The sequence below is a fragment of the Felis catus genome, chromosome D1, assembly GCF_018350175.1.
Source record: "Felis catus isolate Fca126 chromosome D1, F.catus_Fca126_mat1.0, whole genome shotgun sequence".
Taxonomy (NCBI): domain Eukaryota; kingdom Metazoa; phylum Chordata; class Mammalia; order Carnivora; family Felidae; genus Felis; species Felis catus.
The window spans coordinates 69,625,446-69,639,007 of record NC_058377.1 but is presented as its reverse complement, the minus strand read 5'-3'; the positions used below and the strand labels follow the sequence as shown (position 1 = coordinate 69,639,007).

General features: G+C 48.6%; 1 protein-coding gene and 1 long non-coding RNA gene across 14 annotated transcripts in view; one reads left to right on the top strand and one right to left on the bottom strand.

Moving 5' to 3' along the window:
- LOC109492014 overlaps positions 1-13,296 on the top strand; it is a 33,651-nt gene extending 20,355 nt beyond the window's left edge. The window contains exon 4 of one of the 3 annotated variants that reach the window (XR_002145715.2): positions 13,199-13,296. This is a non-coding gene — a long non-coding RNA (uncharacterized LOC109492014). Of the gene's footprint in view, positions 1-1,880; positions 3,048-8,639; positions 11,880-13,198 lie in introns of those variants that run through there. The other 2 variants (XR_006586404.1, XR_006586403.1) reach the window with 2 other exon arrangements.
- Positions 1-13,562, bottom strand: part of ARNTL (aryl hydrocarbon receptor nuclear translocator like) — a 169,629-nt gene that overhangs the window by 71,263 nt on the left and 84,804 nt on the right. The window contains exon 1 of one of the 11 annotated variants that reach the window (XM_045038974.1): positions 101-935. The exons of the other annotated variants lie outside the window; for them this stretch is intronic. The gene's annotated coding sequence lies outside the window, so the exon portion shown is untranslated. Of the gene's footprint in view, positions 1-100; positions 936-13,562 lie in introns of those variants that run through there. 11 annotated transcript variants of the gene reach the window in all.

Sequence of the window (13,562 nt, the reverse complement as noted above, 5' to 3'; positions counted from 1 at the left end):
CACGTTCTCCCTTTCCCCCAACCCTTACTCCCAGTCTCTGAAACCCAGTATATTTTTGTGAAATGAATAAATGCTGGATAAAGACATGAATGAATCTGACCTCAACCCTCCTCACAAAAGCCAGAAGGGCTGTCCCATAGCACTAGACGCCCATGGCACTGTCTTCATCGTTCTTGGATTTCTTTCAATCTACAGCAATCCTGTTTTGCACAACTGTATTCTTCTTCAGTGGGTAAACTGTGACTTCTTTTGAGAGGTTAAGCTCTGGTCCAGAACACGCACTTGGCCTGTCCTCCATGTTGCCAGACCCAACGGGCAAGCCTTAGTCTTTGTCTTATAGCTCTTGATATCAGTAAACCATTCCCTCTTGCTTGACGACTCCTTTCACTTGGCTTCTAGGACAGCACTCTTGTTTTCTGCCCGCTGTTTCTCACTGGCTGTTCTTTCCTTTTGCTGGTTTTTCCTTCTCTCCTGGCCTCTCAATGTCAGAGTGTCCCGGGGCTCAGGCCTCATCCTCATCTCTTCTCTGTATGCCTTCAGTCACCCCTCGGTGACCCCTCGGTGATTTCGCCTAATGTCAGGGATTCAGATACCATTTGTATGCTGAGGATGCCCAGATTTTTCTCCAAGCCCGGATCTCTCCTTTAACTCCTGACTGGTAGGATATATCCAACTGCCCGCTTCAAGTAAGATGTCAAATAGGAGCTCTGTGTAAGTCATGTTCAATGTCCCAAACTTAACATGTCCAGTGCCGACCCCTGGCCTTCCCCCAGACCTGCTCCTCCAAGTGTTCCCCATATCAGGCTAAAGACAACGTTCGTCAAGTTGCCCAGGCCAAAACGTTTATAGAGTCATTCTTGTCTCCTCTCTCTTGCTCCATATCCAATCCTCACCAAAATCGGTTTGTACTTCAAAATATATTCAGAACATGACCATTTCTCACCCCCTCCACCATTACCAACATAGCTGATTACAACAGCCCCTGCACAGGTGTGCCTGCCCCCCACCCCTCCCCTGCGCTTTGGCTCTTGGTAACACTCCTCCCTCCATCCACAGTCTATTCCCAGTACAGGAGGGAACTGGTCACAACATAAGTCAGAACAGGTCATTTCTTTGCTTAAAATCCTGAAAAGCCTTCCTAGCAAGGCCAATGCCAAGGAGATGAATGTTTATAAAGTAGACCTGCAGGCCCAGGGGCAGGCATGGGGGGAGGAAAGGTCTTCGGGCCAGGGCCCAGCTCCCATCCATCTGTCAAATGGCAGTCCTGGCTGTGGCTCCTATTATCTGATTGCAAAAAGAAAGGAAACTTTAAAGGGAGACAAATACAATCAGCTTCCTCTTCCAGTTGAGGCACCACAAAAAGCCAACAGCACTCACATTTCTCAAGAAGCACATAAGATATGTGAAGTCTGCTACCACTTAATAACTGGTTTCCAAAGATAAATCTAGCCTTCTGGAGAATAGTTATTACCCCCCTTGGTAGTGTGGGGGGGGGTCCTCCTTAAGCCCCTCTTTTTCTTGCCTCCTCCAGCTGGTCACCAAGCCCTGGTTGCCTCATTGTCTCTAGACTTTCTCCCACTCCTCTTTACCGGTGGGGCGGCTGGAGGTGAAGTCCAAATGACACAACTAAGGGCTTTAATTGGCTCAGGTCTCTTCGGCTCTCCTTAGAGCTACAGTGGCAACCTCCTAACCTCTACTCACTTATTTATTTCCAACCACAAACCCAAACACAGTGTCTGTAATGACTTTTAATAAAACCTAAATATGATCAAGTCCTCTGTTTAAAACTCCCCAAAGAGTTCCCACCTTGTTGTACCATAAATTCTTCAAAACATAGTACAGTAAACCATGCTAAAGACTCTTTTTTTTATTTTCCATAGATGCTTTTCTTCTGCCTTCTTAAAAAAGACCATGAAGGCCCCAACAAGGGTGGGCAAATGGTCCAGCCCGATTAGACTACTCCCCTCCCTGGCTGCAATGACAGGCACAACATCCAACCTAAGCCGGGCAGAGACTTGCTCTAGAACTGACATATAGATGCAGAGAAAGGAGCTGTCCCTTCACTGCAATTGCTGGACTGGGTCTGTCAGCAGCGGTGCCGCCACGAGGAGCACGGTCCATCTGCAGTAGGAAAGACTGATGCCGACATACAAAGAATAGCAGACAGGGAGCCAGACGGCAGCACCAACTCCCATTCTGGAACCCCTTCCTTTTGTGAACTCCTGTAGCATCCTGCCCGCCTACGGAACCGGTAACTCCCCGTTTATGCCTCCACTAGCAGGAGTCCCAACAGGCACATCATATAAATTTCCCATATCTGTGTTTTTCCCATATCTGTTTTTTCTCTCTGCCTGGAATGTGTGCTCCTTGGATTTTTACACAGCAGCCAGACCTTTAGCGCCATGGAGGCTTCCCTGAAGGACAGCACAGTTAGTCCAGTCTTCCAGATGTGCTCTAAAATGCCTGGAAGGCACCCGTTCTGTTGCACCATAGACTCCTCCTGGTCTTCCCAGCCTTAGCTGGTTGCCCAAGCTAGAACCCTCATTCTCAACCTGGTCTCCTCACACTTCCTCGTTGCCATGTGGACTTTCCTCTTCTCGCTTTCTGTCCTACCACCCCCCTCCTTGTCTTCTCCTCACTGCACTCCAGCCACCCTGGCCATCTTTACCCTGCTGTTCCTATACCCGAATGCTCTTTCCCCAGTTAAACACGCAACTCACTTCTTCACTTCATTCGCTACAGTATACACTATGGTACGAGTTCACAAAAGCCCATTTCTTTTTTCTTGGGGGCACATGGCTAGATTCTATTTCCCAACAGCCTCCCTTGTAGTTAGAAGTAAACATGTGACTGAGTTCTCACCAAAGGGTGGGACGGATGTGTGCTCCTTCCAGACTGGCCCATAAAAAGTTCTCCACAAGGGGCATAAGGGTGCCTTAGTCAATTAAGCATCGGACTCTTGATTTTGGCTCAGGTCATGACCTTGCGGTTCGTGAGGTGGAGCCCCACATTGGGCTCTACACTTATCGTGCAGAGCCTGCTTGGGATTCCCTCTCTCTCTCTCTCTCTCTCAAAATAAACATTAAAAAAAAATTAATAAAAATACAAAAACTTCCCCACAAGACCATCTCTCTTCTTATTCATCCTCCAGCTGAATGGAAAGCAATCTGAGGGCCTTAAAGAGGGCAGAGCCATAAGATATAAGGAATGTGGGTCCCTCAGTAACCACAAAGAAGGAGCAGCCAAACTGGAATTTTTCTGTACAAGAAATAATGTTTTCTTGGGTCGGTAACACTGAGATTCAGGGGTTTGTTTGCTACTTAACCTAACAGCTTGGTCTCCTTCTCAACGAGACCTTCTCTGACTACTCTAAAATTCTCCTAACACTTCTTAGCCAACCTCCTTGCTTTATTTTTCACCATAATCTTATTACCATATTGGATAATGTGTATTTTATTATTTTGTTTTCTATCCCCCCAAATCTGAATGTGAACTAGAGGCAGGAAATTTTTGCTTTTTATTTTTTCCTTTGCTGTATCCCCTGGGTCTAGAACAGTGCTGGCCATGTTATGAACAATCACTTATTGTTGACTGACTGACTGACTGAATGAATGAATGAATGAAGTACATGGGCTCCAAGGTCAGGAGGGCCTGGGTTGAGGCCCAGCTCTGCCATTTATTAGCTGTGCAACCTGGGCCAAGATACTCTACCTCTTTAATACTCATTTTCTTCATCTGTAAAATGGCCGAAGTAACAGCACTTTCTTTATCGAGACCGGGAATAATTAAGATCGTGAACATAAATCCCTACATAAATCCCTCAGTACAGTGCCTAATAACAGCTCAGGTTCCATAAATGCTAATTGCTATTGTTATCAACTCAAGGCCAGAGGACAAGACTGGGTGTTAGGCCCTAGCAAGGTCATCGGGAGAGCCATACTTTGCAGCAGAAGTTGAATGGATATTTAAATGCACAGACTCTTCTGGAAGAAATCGTGACAAACACCTAGGAAGTGAGATTTAAGAACTGCCTAAAAGATCCCAGTAAATTGCCAACGATCAGAAAAACATGACAACTGGTGTCAGGGGTGATGAAAAGCGTGCACACAGTCTGCAGAAAAGTGCTACTATGGAAAGAACGCCACCCAAAATGATGAGAGATCACTTTGTACCTTTTAAGAAACAATTTTCACAGCAAAGCTCCAGAAGAGAGAGGCCCCTTGCATCATGGGGACAAGGTAATAAGGTTATAAAAATGGAACTCAAATAAACCACACACAGGGCCCACATGGGCCCAATTTCCCAGGAAAAATAGCAATTGCTACAGCATTCAGATAAGGGAGTCACGCTTGGGCCTCGGCATAGAAAACAGCTTTCAGACATCATTAGGCTGCAGAAGAGCCACCGGGTTTACCAAATTAGCAACGCCAGCTCTCACCTGCCCCTCTCTGTCATGTTCATCTCTTTCTACCCACACGAGGACACGGCTAATGATACCCAAAGCTTGTGCCTGCTTCGCCATCTTCAAAATAGAGAACCCTCCAGAATGAACAGCACGGTGCAGTCTCCAGAGGCCCGCCCGTGGAGACCTTGGATCAGACCTGCTCTTAGATCTCACCTCGTGGAACTCTGCAGTGCTGGGCCTTGTAGACAAAGCATCACCCCACCCCACCCCCACCGCCCCAAGAAGCTCTTTCTTCCTGTGGCCCCTCAGCTCTCAGCAAACTCCCCCATCCCCACCCTATAATCCCTTTCATCTCCACTCTGACCCCTCTCCCACCTCGGTACCCCTAATCACTGGCACTCCAAGCCTCTGGTTCTAGTGTCTGTTCTCCCCCTATATCAGAGGCGTGGCAGCTTTGTGGTTAGGAACAGAGATTCTGGAGCCAAACCAACTGGGTCTGATTTTGGCTCTACAGCAGGACGATCTTGGGCAGTTAATGAGTTACTTTATGTCTGTTTCTTCATCTGTAAAATGGAGGCAATGGTAGCGCCCCCCTTGGGTCACTGTAGGGATTAGATGAGTTAATATATAGGAAGTGCTTAGACCCAAGCCTGGCATCTGATACACGCCCTAAAGCAACACTGCTTCAGCCAAACCCCAAACATATCCCCATGTCCTTCCACCTCCATTTCCTCTGTCAGCCTTTTTGTTTTGCTGGGACTGTCCAGTCCCATCTCAGCCAGTCCTTTCTAGTGCTGACAACAGCAACTCCCCCCCCCAACACCTTTCTTGACACCCCCCGTCCCCGCCCTAGCCTCCCGAGGAGATGGAATCCCTCTCTCTTCTCTAACAGAGTAGAGCTGACTGCCCCAGGACTCTCTTCTTAGTCTCCAGTGAAGGACCACCAATTTTAGACTTGTTTTGTCCTTCCCACTCCCAGTTCGTGGGCTCCTCAGAAACAAGGGGGCACTGGGTGTTTTCTTCCCCAGTTTTTATTCCTGGCAACTCAGCTGACATTTGCCGGTTGAAATGGTCCACGTAATCATCAACCAGAGACTGAAACAGCAACGACAGATCATCTGGGCAGAGGAAGCCTTCCCCGTCACCCCAAAGCCACATGGATTCCAGGCTAAAAAGAACACTCAGAACCAAGTCATTGACACTGGTTTGTTGGTTTCATTCTGGTTATTTCCTTATGACCAACAAAAAACCAAACTGTTTCAGCAAGTTTGCAACCTGCTTCCACTTGGCTCCACAGCAGGATGGTCTTGGACGATCTTAGCTTCCACTGCTGGGAGCACTTCCTGACAGGCTCATTCCGGTTTAAGGAGACATTGGAGGTTTTTTCCCCCCTCAAAAATCCCATTTACTTTTTCTTGCTTTAGGGCATTTCTTTTTTCTTTTTTTCTTTTTTTATATCATTTATTGTCAAATTGGCTTCCCTACAACACCCAGTGCTCATCCCAACAGGTGTAGGGGATTTCTTAAAAACATCGTGAACAAGGGATCACTGTTTATTTTACTGTTTTAATCAAAGCATCAAAAATATAGGGATACAGAATTCCTCAATTTGAGCAGATAAATTACTCCTTAAGAGAGTGTACTGGCTCACCTCTACACTTAGGAACAAACAACAAGTCATGTATTACTTGTAAATACACAGCCTTTCACTTATATCTCATTTCACATTACTGTTACCCTGCTTCGTCATTCGTGGAAAATACAACAAAAACATTCCTAGCATTTAAAGTAAATTTTAAATATATCTTCACGACATTTTTCTTGAAAAAAGAAATTCTGATTCTCTGTGTGATCTTGGGCCATTGCCATTAGCTAGATAAATGCCAACGTAATAAAATCATTCTGCAATACACAAAGATGGCCAATGTAGCATTAGCTGAAAGAACAAAAATTAAAAGCAAGTGAAATGCCCCATAACAAACTCATGGCTTATTGAAGGCACTCCCTCGATAGAATATTATGCGGCCATCTTAAATGAGCATGATCAAAACTAGGGAGCCACATGGAATGGGCTGAGGATATAATCTTAGGAGGAAAGGGAAGGCAGATATGAGCATATGTGCTGAAACTATCAGGGTTGCCCTGGTTGGGCAGATCAGGCCCGGTGTTTGAAATCAGATGCAAAGGGGGCGCCTGGGTGGTTCAGTCGGTTAAGCGTCCAACCAGCTCAGGTCACGATCTTGCGGTCCATGAGTTCGAGCCCCGCGTCGGGCTCTGGGCTGATGGCTCAGAGCCTGGAGCCTGCTTCCGATTCTGTGTCTCCCTCTCTCTCTGCCCCTCCCCTGTTCATGCTCTGTCTCTCTGTCTCAAAAATAAATAAACTTTAAAAAAAAAAAAAATCAGATGCAAAGGAAAGGAGGAGAAAGCTAAGAGGAGATCTCACGCAACAAGGCCAGAGGGAATGATGGTAGCTGTGTGAGAATGAGGCCCCTAGGCACAGGACAGGGGCCATGTTTAGGAGAGCAGAATCGGAAAACGGGACGGCTTCCCAAAGCCAAGGTCATTTCAGCAATTCCATCCCAAAGCAGGCAAGGGGGATGGGAAGAGAACCCTCACTAGTTTTGCAGAATGAATCAATCCCTGGGTGAGTGAACAATTTTCAAACGCCAGTCAGTGTCAAGGCTAGTCTTCTCCACAGTGTGGCCATGAGGCCTCCCACCTGAAGGTTCAGTCCCACCCAAGCCTGCAGGGCTAATCCTGACCCAGGGCAGGAGGGATTTAAGAGGCTCTGGCCTAGAACCCAGGGGGTTAGCGTTCTGCTAACCTGGCAGCTAAAGAAAGTGAACCACCCCAAGAGAATGAGCATCTTGACCAAGGCCTCACAGGGAGTTATGGGCCATGCTGACTCTTAAATCTGAGTTTGCCAGTCCCTGGGTTTAAAGCTTTTCTGAAGAGCACCCTGGTACAAAACTGACTGATGATTCGAGCTGACTGGCCCAGTATAGAGTGTAGAAAACCAGGTCATTCCAGAGAAACAGTGGCTTATGAATTGGTGAGCCCAACCAGACCAGGGCAGGAAGATCTCTGTGACCCTGGGACACCAACAGTACCCCTCAAGGAGAAAAAGTCCACTCCTACACCCAGTCTGTGCTAAACTCCCACTTTTTTTTTTTAATGTTTATTTATTTTTGAGAGAAAGAGGGAGACAGAATCTGAAGCAGGTTCCAGGCTCTGAGCTGTCAGCACGGAGCCTGACGTGGGGCTCAAGCCCATGAACCATGAGATCATGACCTGAGTCAAAGTCGGATGCTTAACTGGCTGGGCCACCCAGGTGCCCCTAAGCCCCCACTTCTAACTCCTCAGTCCCCTGCACTCTGTTGGTTCAGCTGAAGCTCTGCTGTCCTGTGGGTGCCAATGCCCATCCCTAATGGCATGGCCTCTGGCACTGGTATGCCACCTGCAGGTCTCACAAGACAGTCTATCTCTGGACAGGTGACAATGACTCCAGGGCTCCTCTCCACCTCCCCTGACCCTTTTGATTCTTATACCTATCCATCAGAATCCCTAAACCGGACCCTTCCCGCCAAATACAAGGGGCCAAACTCATTGCCCTGGCATTTAAGGTCTCCCCTCATATGGCCCACACCACCTACCAAATCATGCCTCCCAAGGCACCCACCCCTGCTCCCTGGACCAGGCAGGGGCTGCTCTCCTCTTCCTTATACCATCCCCAGAAGCCATGCTCTCCCCGCCAACCCCAAGTCCCCCAAGAACCAGCCCCAGCTTTCTCTGCTTCTCCCCAGCCTCCTCCAAACACGCTGGTGTTACTCACATGGTCTCCACTGAATGAGCGTAAGTTGAATCACACTGTCTCCTTGGGTCCTGCGCAGCCAAAGGGCCCGACTCTCACTTGTGGAATGGGCTAGCCACCCAGATACTGTCATTCAGAGGACTATGCATAGGAGGCACTCTGCTCCCCCAAATTTGTTCTAAACATACTGTTAGAGATTTTGTCACTTCAGTGGTTGTCAGACTCTCTCATGACACCCCTTGGGAGTGGGGCTGCAAACATTAGACAGCAATGCTGGAGCCAGGACCACTGGTGAGGAATTGGAGAGCTCTTTCCACCTGTCATGGCTGCCAGTGGACACTTCCTGAGCTCCTACTATGTGCTACCCCACAGGCGCAGGGTCCTTAGGGTACAAATCTGAACAAGTCCGTATTTGCCCCATAGGACTTTGGGCTCATACTGGGAAAAGAATGAGACGTGTTCCACTGGTGCGGTGTGATCAATGCCACGGAGGGAGAGGACACAGAAGGAAGGGCAGCAGGGAGCAGAGGTGGCCACGATGCAGTTCAACCCAAGAAGGGGCTGGGGAAGGGCTCAGAGAAGGCCACGTGGAGCTGGTCCCAGAGGGATAATCGATACCAATGACGAAGACGATGGCAGCAGGCGCTTACTGCGCACTCACTTATGCTAAGCACGGGACAAAACACTCCACTTGCTTTATTGTAAACTCATTTACTCCTTTATTAGTGAGCCGCTGCTATCTTCCCGCCACCATCTCACGCACTGGGGACACAGCAGTGAACAAAATAAACACTGGTCTCTGCCCTCGCAGCCTACCTTCTATTGAGAAGAGAGACGATAAGCCAAGTAAGAAAGTAAACTGCAGAATATGTTAGATGACGCTAAGAGCTAAGAGGAAAAAGAAAACAAAAGGGAAACAGGGAAACATCTGGGGGGCAGTGGGCTGAATGGTACGACTTTACACAGGGTGGCATGTGAGAAAAGACCTGAAGAAGGGGAGTGACCACACCATACAAATATCTGGGGGAATAGCATTCAAGGCAGAGGGAGCAGTCAGAGGAAAGAGCCCGAGCCCGAAGCCAGCTTGCCGTGTTTGCGGAACAGCAAGGACTCTGATGTGGCTGAAGTGGGGCAAGAGGTGGGCAGGTGGGATCAGTGCATTCGGCCACATGAGTCGTGCACTGCGTAACTCGGGGTCGGGGGGGACACCACCCACATGCACTAGTGAGCTACGCACGACCCAGCCTGCTTGGTTACCCACCAGGCCCTGAGCTGGGAGATGGGGTCAGAGAAGCACCAGGCAGCCCTGGGGGCCGTGCTGAGGATTTGGTTTTTCCTTTGAGTGAGACAGGAAGCTACTGTCAAGAGGGTTCTGAGCCAGAGGCACGACTTGATTGGACCCCGGCTCACTGGGTGACTGGGCAGAGCGCATACAGAGCAGGGTAAGGGTGGAAATAAAAGACCACTGCAGAGGCTACGGCAACGATCACACTCAAGTACATATAGTGTTCCCCTCCCAATCCCATGAGGGATTTCTGCGCTCACTCTTGCATAGATGAAGACATTGAGGCTCAGGAGAGATCTGGTAACTTGCCCAAGGTCACTGGGTTAGGCAGTAGCAGAACCACCGGGATTGGGAAGCAGGGGAAGAGAACGTTCTAGGTGGAGTGAACAGCACCAGCCGTGGAGCAGGAGCTTGGCAGGGCCTGCCACACTTAGGGAAGGGGAGGCTCATGGTCCAGGGGATCCAGAGCCCGAGGGAAATCGACAATGGCAGCCAGCGAAGGCCTGTCTGTTCCCTGTCTGCTCACACAGATGCCTACCAGTGGCATCCAAGCCCATCTGGCTCCCTGGACCAGAACAAGCACCTCCTAACCCAGCTCCCTGCTCCATGCTTATCCCTCCCACTTCAGTCCATGGGCAGCCAGAAGAACCTTTAGAAAACATGAATCACTTATTGTCTTCGTGCTCTCAATGCTCCAGTGGCTTCCCATCATACCAGGCACACGGGGGACCCTCAGATGACATTGAATGAATAGATGACTCCCTCATCCCTGCCGCCTCACTCAGGCACGTCCTGTTTCAAACCAGCGGAAAGGATGACTTCTTCCTTCCCTCCTTAGCAGAGGGAGGCAAACTCATGCTGAGGAGTGCAGGGGTGCCGGTCAGCCAGAAGTCCAGGCAGACGTCCTTGGTCTGCCTGGACCAAGCCAGGCCACCATATTAACCAGCTGAAACCCATGAGGAGGGAGGGGAGCCATTCAGACCACCTAAGACGCAACTTTTGGAGCCAACTTGTTTTAAACAAAACTGCTTATTCCAAAGCAGACTGGACACTCTCCACCACGCTACGGCCAAGTAAAGGAGGCCTACACACGGCCCGGGCCATGATGACTGTAAGAGGCACACTCCACCCAGCAGCCTTGGCCCTGAGGCCGGCCATGAAAGGCTTTCCTCACCGAGTCGCTGTATTTAAGGGTGGACCCAATGACTGAAGCCCTCCCTGAACACAGGGAACCCCAAAGTTGTCTCAGAAACTGAGGGAAAACTATGAAACTAAGGTTGGGACAAAACTTGACAAATTTCAGTCGGTCGATATTTGGGACCAAGGAGTAGATTTCCCAAAGGATGACGACCACTCCCGGGGTGTAAATCCAGGCCCTCTCGGGGCCACACTCATTCCAAAGCCCTTTGTTCTCCATAGAAAAAGATACACACACATCCTTACACGTGCATATATGCAGATATATTTTTAAAGAATTGGTAACAACACAGAACGGATGAGACTAGTAAGAGACTAGTAAACAAGACCCCCCTCCCACAAGAAAATTAACTGAGTAACAAAGGGCCTTCCTGTAGGCCCTGATAGGAGAGTTAAATGATCACCGTGGGCATGACTTATCCTCTGGGTGGCAGAGAAGTGAGGGGGGGCTCTGGAAGCCAAGTGAGTCCCAGACTCCTTCAGGAGGCAGGTAACTTGGTTTCCCATACTGCATCAAGCCAGTGTGAGGCAAGTTCAAAGGCCTTGTTCTCTGAACAGGAAGACGGGAGAAGAAGGGTCAGAAAACACAGACATTAATAAGGGCTGTAGAAGGAAGGGTGCGGAGTCTTCATGGGAGGCAGGGTCCTGTCTGTCCTGGTTTTTCAGAAAGATGGGGCACAAAGAACAGGACCAATGGCTGAGCCCTCGATCTGACAGAGAAGTGTAATAGAAAAGAAGACTCGACAAGGAAGCTCACATCTCCCCAACTTCCAGCTTTTCTGGGCAGCCAAAAGCCAAGCCGACAGTGATGCTCAAAGATCCTGTAAGTGTCAGTGATCAAGAGTTTCAGGACGGGCAATGGCACAGTAAACTACCCTGAACACATGCAAGACCAGACCTGGAGAACAGGGTGTCAGGGAGGGGGTTACTATAACTAAAACGGCAACAACAAAATAGAAGACCCTGTCCCTGAAAGGATCAGTCCAATATCCTGCTAGAAGGACACGGAGAGGCTGGGCCTCGTTACAAGTTGTAAATAAGAGAGAAAACACAAGCTTGGCCATGGAAAAAGCTGCAGCGGGCACTGATTGGGACTTCTTTGTGCAAACTGGCTCTTCGCTCTTCAGAAAAGAAGGATGTGCCCCCGGGGTATGCCTTGGCTTTTGCTCTCTCCACCTGTACGCCCAGGCCTGGTCCAGGCGGATGAATGGGAGAAGCAGCTCAGCTTTACTGAGATATCCGCACCCCTCCCCCGCCCCCCGCCCCAAATCTCCTCCCTCCCCACTAGAAAGCACAGGGGGCGAAATAGAAGGAGCCAGGCCTTTGAATCATCCTAACCCCCGCCCTCCTGCTCCACTACAAAAGGGCGCATGTAACCATCTCTGGGGCCGCTCTTACAGTCTGTAATGAGCTTCGTTTATTTCCCTGTGAACCGTTTCTCTCTCCCACGAGAATGAAAGCTCCATGACAGCAGACAGCAGGTCTGCCTTGCTCATCACTATGCCCCCTGACGGCATCTGGAACAGTGACTGCCACATTGCAGGAATTCAACAGATCAGTGCATGGCTTCAAACACCAAGCAGTCATCTGTAGGAGCTGTGTCAGAGCGCGTCCTGCCGGGTACGGGCCAAGTGCTAGGTGGATGGCCCAGGGACTTCCCCAAGGTCCTGCAGTCCCTTTCCCTACAGTCCTGACCCCTCCTCTTCATTCTGTCCCCAGAGCACGGCTCAGGTCACTCACCTGAGCAATGACAAGGGCAAGGGACAGCTGTGACAGAAAAGAGCAACAATAAGTTCTCCTCAGTCTGTAAACATGGCGGTGGGAAGAAGCCACCACCAAATCTACAGTCACAAACGGAGGGAAACATGCACAGAGGACATTGGTAATGGAAGAGTCTGAGAGAACAAAGGGCAGGGTCACCTGATCCCAGGATGATGGAGCCAGGGGTCCCCGAGGAACACAGGAGTATAAGATAAAGGAGAAGAGTCACACGGTGAATGGGAAACCTGCAAGGTTCATTTCCTTAAGTGACCGTAAAACAGGCTAGTCAAATTCCAGGAGCAGAGTTCCCCCGGACATCTTTCCCGACATGTCACAGAACGATTGCTTTCTGTGTTGATTTCCACAAAGGAAAACATCCTCTTTCTAACAAATTCCTTACCTTGTCAGAAAATCACCTCGATAGGCCTGAGTTAACATGAGAGCCCAGAGCCCAGGCCAGGTTGCCAAAAATCAAAATTCTTCATTTGGCTGGAGGGTATTAATTTATAAGACTCATTTTTAACTAGCCGATTATGATTATAACAGCAACACACGCTCACTGTTGAAAAATAGAAAACCACAGGGAAGGAGATGAGAATAGAAATCTCCTCAAATTCTACAAGATGAGAACCACTGTTAACACTTAGGTGCTTTTCCCTCCTTCTATGCCTGAGCCTTTAACAGAGTCAAGAGCATACTGTGAATGTAAGTTCAATTCCTGCTTTTTTTTTTTTTTCAGTAAAGTCCGGTTAAAAATACTCCACTGTGTTCCAGGAAAGAAGATCATCTTTAGTGAATAAACATATTAAATAAAAAAATGAATCAAAGTTAAAATTTTTTTTTTGATTATCCACTGAGACCCCATTTCTCCAGCAAAAGAAGAAAAAAATCACTCTGGCCAGGATAGAAACAGTCCACGGGATAGAAACCATAAGTTTGTTTTTGTATTCTCTTATCTATATCATACTTTCAGTAAACATTTATTATTTTGAACAAGCCACATATTTTTTTTTTCCAAATCAACAGAGGAATTTTATAACTACATCTTACTATTTTGAAGCAAGAGGTCATGTTCTAACAGCTTTGGGAAGGTTTCATCTTCC